This window comes from Athene cunicularia, assembly GCF_003259725.1.
Source record: "Athene cunicularia isolate RWA chromosome 5 unlocalized genomic scaffold, athCun1 chr5_part1, whole genome shotgun sequence".
Taxonomy (NCBI): Eukaryota; Metazoa; Chordata; class Aves; order Strigiformes; family Strigidae; genus Athene; species Athene cunicularia.
Window position 1 is genome coordinate 34,298,207 of NW_020799101.1, and position 7,715 is coordinate 34,305,921.

A 7,715-nucleotide genomic window follows, 5' to 3' on the forward strand; every position below is an offset into this window, starting at 1 on the left:
GACAAGTTGCCAAAAGTGGCATGAGCAATAAAGGGAATCCACAGCCCCAGATGTGTGTGCAAATTGTTCCAGATGCAACACCCCACCCACACCCCCCAATGTATTAAAATACCTTAAAAAAATTACATCAGTAAGCTACGTATTTGAATTCTTGGCAGATACCCAAAATACTGTGTATCTTTCTACCAAGCATGCTGAACCTGGAGTACTAGCTTGATCAGTAAAGCAGTGCAAATACAGCTGTTATTTAGACAGAATTACTTCAACAGAGAAACCTACGCTATCTCAACAATATATTTTGCATACAATTGATAAAATGAACAAAAATACTGAGGAAGAAAATATAGTCTTTTATTTACAGTCCTGTTCCTTAAGAATTTAAAAATAAATACTCCCACTACAATAACTTTTACAAAGTTACTCATGTGTACATCCTTTTTTCAGAAAATTAAACTTTCAGATACATACACACACACATACATATATATAATTACAATGTGAAGGGAGGAAAAAGATCACCTGAATCTATTTTAGCTTATTCTTTTAAGACATTTATAACATATTTAGTTAAGAACTACCCAAAGGAGATTGATTCCTGAAAAAGAAAAAACCTAACCCATACTAATATTCCATTATTTTTGCTGTACATTTTGGGGGACGAAAAATGCAAAGTTGAGCTCAATTCAAATGTCAGCAAATATATAACTGCTGAGTGTATGTGTGAACATTCAAGCAAAACTATTATTTTATTAGAGCAAATCCCATATGGACGTGAGAGACTTAAACCCTGTTACATCTGTGAAACTTGCTAGGTACACAGAGAATATTAATAGCATTGTGAGAGAATTTGCTATTTTGCTACATCTTCAGAGAGAAGTTAACTGGCCAAAGAGGCCTGTATTTTGATGGGTTTGAATCATATGGAGAGAAGAGAGGGAAGAGTACCAAAACCAATAATGTTCAACAGTGCAACTATTCAACTCAAAATTACTGGAAAGTAAAACAACAAAAAAAATTCCAAATAACTAAGTGAAAATTATACTATAATCCTACTAAAAAGCACCTTCCAGAGGTTAACTCTGATTCCTTCCAAAATAATATTTCTCTGTTTTTGCTTCCTATAAATTCTGATTATGGCAAAGCTTTTAGCTTGTACAAGGAGTAAGAGCTGAGTAAAATGGGCAGCTTTTCTTCTTGATGCTGATACTTCCCCCCAAATAATGTGTCATTATAATAAATACATATTTTCAAAAAACTGTAAAAATAATTCTGTTTCTTCTGGGCAACATACTGCCAGTCACCAGCTGGACATTCAGAATTTTGCCGAGAGCTACTACAAGAAATACTACTTTAACCAACTCGCTGTAAGAAGTCCTTACCCAATCTCATCTGACATGGAGTGTGAGTTTTCTCTTCCTTTGCAACAGGTATTACGGACGTTTCAAAACCAGTGCAATATGACAAGAATGCATTTCATTTCACACAGCGTTTCTGAACTTGACACCTGACATTAAATTTTCCTCTCAAGTTTCCTTTTTCTGAGCTATATGCAGATGAAATGGTGTTGTTCAGGCTATAGTAGTTACAGGTGGACGTGCTGAGCATGCACACAGATTATTTTATTTGACTAGCACTCAAGCTTACATAGAAGTTTGTCCAAGACAACTTGTCTCAATTATCTGATGTAATACCATCTTTCAATTAAAACAAACAAACAAAACCAAACACTTAAATAGGAAGTTATGTGAGGATGGACTTCTTCATATAAAAATGCACTAGAAGATATAGTGAGCTTTATATTGTTTCAGTGGCATTGTTTACCAACATTTTCATTTTAGGTATGTTACTGAGTCTCTTTACTTAACCCCTGGATAAGCGATGGAAAATAATATGTATAAAATGTAATGCCAAAATATCCTGTACCACACATGCTTCTGGTCTGGAGTCAAGCAGAATTTGAACATGTAACTAAATACACAAGTTCTGCCTCCTACCCAGAGACACAGGCTTTCTTGATGTAAAATGCATGAAAACATTGTATTGATGGTCTAACTCTGAAAGCAAGTTGTGTTCGACTTGGGTGAAGGCTCAACTCACGTGTAGTAAAGCTGCATAAGTCTTTATTGTGAGTTAATTAACATCTTACCCAATAGTTAAGTTCTTCTTGGACTGTTAGCAACTTTGCTTTTAATAAAAGAAGGAGTGGGGAATTATATGAATTGCTGAGGAAAAATGGTGATAAGGGAGGAGTTCCCCATGCCAGATGCCAGTTTGCTGAATATGAACATTACAGGGAATCTTTAAGGAATGAGATTTCTAATTTCTTTACAGCCCTTCTAAAATGCACTGAACTGTAACACAGAATGTATAACAATGAAAAGGAAACAGAAGAAAAGTACTGGTTTTCTGTGGAATGAAATAAGTTTTATTCCTTTACCATCCCATCAGATATGAAATAATAGAACTGTGACCTTGTTCCATTTTCATTTATTACGAATTTATTTTGTAATATGTACCATATTACAAAATGGTATCTTCTCCCCTTAAATCTAGAAGATAACCACACCACAAAAACTCATTCTAATAGAGAAAAAAAAAATTATAAGAAGAGCGTGGCTTTTATCCAGTTTATAGTGATTAGCTGCTAATGGCAATACATTCCTTAAACTACAACTAAGAAATGAGCATTATGGAAATTTAATATATATAATATCATATATATAATATATGATCTCTTTCCCTTTTGAAAATGTATGGCCATTGATGGTATTTTCCAGTCTCCCTTCCAGGATTCCCTGGGGCATTCTTCGCTTAGGGAATTCAACTGCAGTGTAACTCCAGAGAAGCTGCACTTAGGAATTGATGGATAAAGCAGAGATGCCATGCCAACAGCCTCATACACCATTCTCCAAAAGCTCCCAGAGCTCCAAAACCTTTTGAGGCAGATCCTACTACAGCAAAGAAATGCGTGTCCCATACTGGGATAGTTCAGGATAACTTTCATAATAGGATTCTAAAAGAGATTTTATTCAGTCCCATCACCCCATAAAGTCCTCTATGGAAACAGTTTACTGTGTGGGCCATAGGAATACTTACATAAGTAAAAATACTTGCATGTGCTTGATAAGCACTATCAACCTCTATAAAAAGTCTTCATATTACTTCGGTGTAAGATTGTTGGTTAAATTGAGGTGACAAAGTAGGAAATGAAATTTACGTGAAATATCTAATGAAAAAAATTATCCTGCCTTTACTCTAAGATGACATCTGTCAGAATCAAACCACAGGAAACGCAGTGCTATTCTACATTAAAGGGAAAGCTTATGCTCCTCGATAATGTCCTCCCAGGAAGGGTGTGCATTCTGGTCTAAGTTAACAGATCAGCATTTTTACTGCATTGCTTATTAAAACAAATCTTTTATACCCAGGCCTACATTTAACAAATCAAAATTATTTAAAGCCAGTTGAAACTCCATAAATTTATGAAAATATCGGAGAGTTTAGATATATCACATTTTCAACAAGTGAAAAAAACCCCCAACATCCATTTTAGTAATGTTTCTAAGAACATTTTTTGAATTGAAAGAAAAAAAAAGAAAGAAAAAATTCTTGCAGGCATTTTGAAAAAAACCTTACAAAACCAAGTATTTTTGCTTGCACAACTTTTGAACTTTGTAAAGTATGCATAAAATTGTTATGGTTCAAGCCCTATCGAGCAGTGGAAACATTTGGTAATGATATTAACAGGTCATATCTAATAATTCACTAAAAGGAGAGATTGTTATTTAAATTTTGCATCACATAAGCTATACACAAGGTAAACTCCTTTGCATATGCTCAAACCTTTGACAAATACTAAGGAACTAGGATTTCTGTGATCCTGGGATTTCACACTGCAATACAAAATGCCAGTTTTCTCAGACCTAACTTAGGAATCTCTAAAACAGTGTTGAATTCCAGAGCATATAAATTTGTTACCTTGTAAATACCACAAGGTGCATCAGACATATTAATTAATTAATCATCTGAAATACAAACATTTATAATTTGACAACAGTGCATTATGTTGTTCTACACCATACTATTTGTGATATTTTAAATTTAAAATCGTAACAAAATGCTCTTCTAGCTTGGATATTTCATTAGAGCTGATAAAAAAAATATTATTATGTCTTTTGACATACTTATTCTTACATTTTTCTGTCTAGAGGAACTATTTGAACTGGTCACTCAGTGGATATAGGATGCCACTTAGTTACATCTGAAGTGAGGCCAGCAAACTTTTAGACTACACAAATGTTTCAGAAAGATGTTCCATCCTGATTTGAAAGCATCAGAAAATGGAGAAACCACAACTATCTTTGCTAACTTCTTCCAGTGGTTAACTAACCTCATTAATAATAGTTTGGAATTTATTGTTAATTTTAACTTATCTGGTTTTAATTTTTATACTGTGTTTGTTGTATTTTTCCTTGCTGGCTCAAGACATCATTTAATTCCTAGTATTTTCTCTCTTTGAAGCAACTTATTGACTATAATCAAGTTACCTCTTAACTTTCTTCTTTCTTTTCATTTATATGCAAATACATATGCTTATCTTCAAAAGAAGAAAAAAAAAAAAAAAAAAAAAAGCGCGCAAGATCCATAACAATATTGATTGAGAAAAGGCCAAGAATGAACAAAACCAAGGTGGAAATGCTTTTCTGAAACTATAAATTTAGACTAAACACAGATTAAGGAGGTTGGTTTTCAAAAACACATCAACACTGTAATGAGATTAATATTTCTAACTTGTTTGGGTGTTTCTGAAATTCCACACCCACACAAGAATAAGGCATCCATTTTAAAGATATTGACCTGAAGCAATGAAGAAATAGTATTACTAAATAAGTAAATACAGTCTTCCACTGCCCCATATTCATGAGCTAGGAAAGATGCTTAGATCTAAGAAAGAAACTGATAACATTTTATGAGAAAATCAGGGCAATAAGAACCCTGTACATCATATGGAAAACAAAATATTTTATTCATGTTTCATGTAGAAAAAAATCAGACTGGTCAGAAATATCCTGGCTGTTTATATGTGGTTGGAGGAGATATGCTCAGCAATTCAGAAAGGCTAAATCCCATGTAAACTTTATCCATCCTAGAACCACTTAAGATGTTCAATTATTTTTCTCTCTGATTTCTGAACATTCCATCCATTCTACTTTTTCTATATGTACAGAAACTGAAGATCACAGAGTTTCTGTTTTGCTGCAAAAAATTTCTAAGTTAAATACAAAAGTACAATATTCATTCTCTACATTTATAACCCTATAATAAAGCACATGATAAAACACTTACATGGGTTCGTCATGGCAAAACACCTGCGTAGTTTTCATAGATTAATAAAAACGTAATGAAAATAAAATTTATATTGTCAAAATATCTCAAAGATGCTAAAAGGTCTTTTATTTTAAAAACAGTAAGTGGTAATGTTGTAAATAAGGTAAAGAGCACTTCACAAATTATTGATAATTACTTATCTAAACTGAATTATTCCTAATAAATTGATTTATAAATCAGTAATGTATATAATTTTCCTGGGTAATAAGCACCTACTGAGTAATATGGGTTTTAACAGTACTTTGCTTTACAGACTTTGAAAAACTTGGCAATAATAGAAGAGTTGAAACCAAAACAAAAACCAGAAAAGACGACCCTCTTAAGCTACATCTACTCTGCGGTCACAGAAGTGACTTCTAGGTAGTGTAGAGTTATTTTAAATTACATAGACTGGAAAATTATAACTGTCTAGCTATTGCTGCTCGGATTTATTTAGTCCACTCTACTTTTACTTCCTTGACAGAAGTGTAGACATATACCAGAGACTTCTGTTCTGTTCCATCTTTTTATTTTTCTTTCTTTCCTCCTTCTCTCCTTTTATTCTCCTCAAATTAGAAAGCTCAGGGTAAAGTCAGGCACCGAACTAAACGCAAGCTTAAAACATAACTTTTGGTGACACTTGGTGACCCCAAGATGAATGCTGGTTGATGCCCACTTGTTAGGTCTGTAGTGTCTAAGTATTTCATAATTAGATAGCTTACACAGGTATGTAATACCACTTAATATCTCTTCTTGAATACAACAATTTAGTTAAGGTTAGCAGGTGTACCATTGTCACTTCAATCACTGAAGACCCTTCTGGGTATCACTAGGGGTGTAAGTGTGATATAGTTAGCTGACGAATTCCATCCAAGATTCTTAAAGTCCTGATTAAGAGAATGAATCAAATAGTCTGGGTGAATGATTTTTTTAACCTTAAAAACAGTTTACCTAGTAGTGGAGGATTTAAGTTATGAGTGAAGTTGGAATCAGAATCTCTGTCCTGAGAGAAAAATCAGTACAACTGAATATGAGGAAGAAACAATGTCTCTGTGCTAGATAAGTTTTTGAATCTTCTGAAAAAATAGCCTAAATTCTCAAAACTTTGGCAAATTGATAATCTAAAAAAATAATTATAAATCTGATGAAGGAATGCTTTACATCTATAATTTTAATTTTAATCCCTTTTTATATACATTTTTCAACATTTCAAAATGAAAAGTCAATTTGAACCGAAAAATGAAACTTCACATTTAAAAATTTTGAAACAGGATATTTCAATAATTTAAAAACTTTTTTCCATAATATATTTCTAATGAGCATTTTCAAGAACAATCCTTTTTCACAAACAGTGTTACTCTTGTGGATTAATATTTCAAGTAAAACATTTAATTGAAAAATTCCTGATCAAGTGCAATACACACTATCTTCATGATAGATAGAAAACCATATCAAAACTCAACACTTGTTTTCTTAAACACTCACCAGAACTGCCTTGCTTGCTGTTCTTCTTTGGCTTTTATAAGCATTATTGCTTCTATTTATCACTAATAATATTGGAAACAAATGTATTTTACCTATTTGGTGGAAGACAGAAAACTTAATCTTTGGAATTTATTACTCTGCAGTCAGAATAGTCAAACCACAAATCAGATTATTTTTGCTGGTATATTATTGACTGTTTTCATAAGAATTATGTTTACTCATCTTCAGTATATCTTGAGTATATCTGCAGGAGCTAGAAACTCCAAAACATACAAGGGAATCTTGATTTCCTTATTTTTATTTACAGAGCAACAAGAGATATACTTATTTAAGAAACCTGCAATATATGAAATCTTCAGGTTAATACAAGAATGAGGTTTCATCACAGTTTCTCTATCTAATTTACTGCATGTATAACCCATGTTTGTCTCATGTATATTCTTTCCAGCTTCTAAGCAAAGGACTAATACCTTCCCCCTATTATCTTTCTGTAGTTTTTCACTTCACCTAATTTCTCTTCATAACTAACATAAACATTATCATAAAGAAGGGGATTTCTCTCTTATGGACAGCAAGCAGAGGTATGTTTTCTCCAGTTTATTGTTCCTATTTATAGGTCATTACCTAATTGTATTTAAAAATCACTTTTCTGTTTTACCTTAACTTCTGCTTCAAGATCGCTCCTTCTAAGAATCCAAATCCTTAAAATGCAGTAAGAATCTTCAAGTAACAGTGGATATTCTGTAGGTTTTTTTTCAGGCTCTGCTACTTTACAGGCCATGGTTATAATGTTACAGGAAGACAGCAAGACTCTTTTATTTCTTCCTCAAGTTTTACTTATTAAATTTTATATATATATATAT

General features: G+C 32.7%; 1 long non-coding RNA gene across 1 annotated transcript in view; it reads left to right on the plus strand.

The window, feature by feature from the left end:
* The first annotated feature begins 338 nt into the window (after positions 1 to 338).
* The window catches only part of LOC113480359, an 18,332-nt gene continuing 10,955 nt past the window's right edge, over positions 339 to 7,715 (plus strand). The window contains exon 1 of the long non-coding RNA XR_003398471.1: positions 339 to 7,564. This is a non-coding gene — a long non-coding RNA (uncharacterized LOC113480359). The remainder of the gene's footprint in view (positions 7,565 to 7,715) is intronic.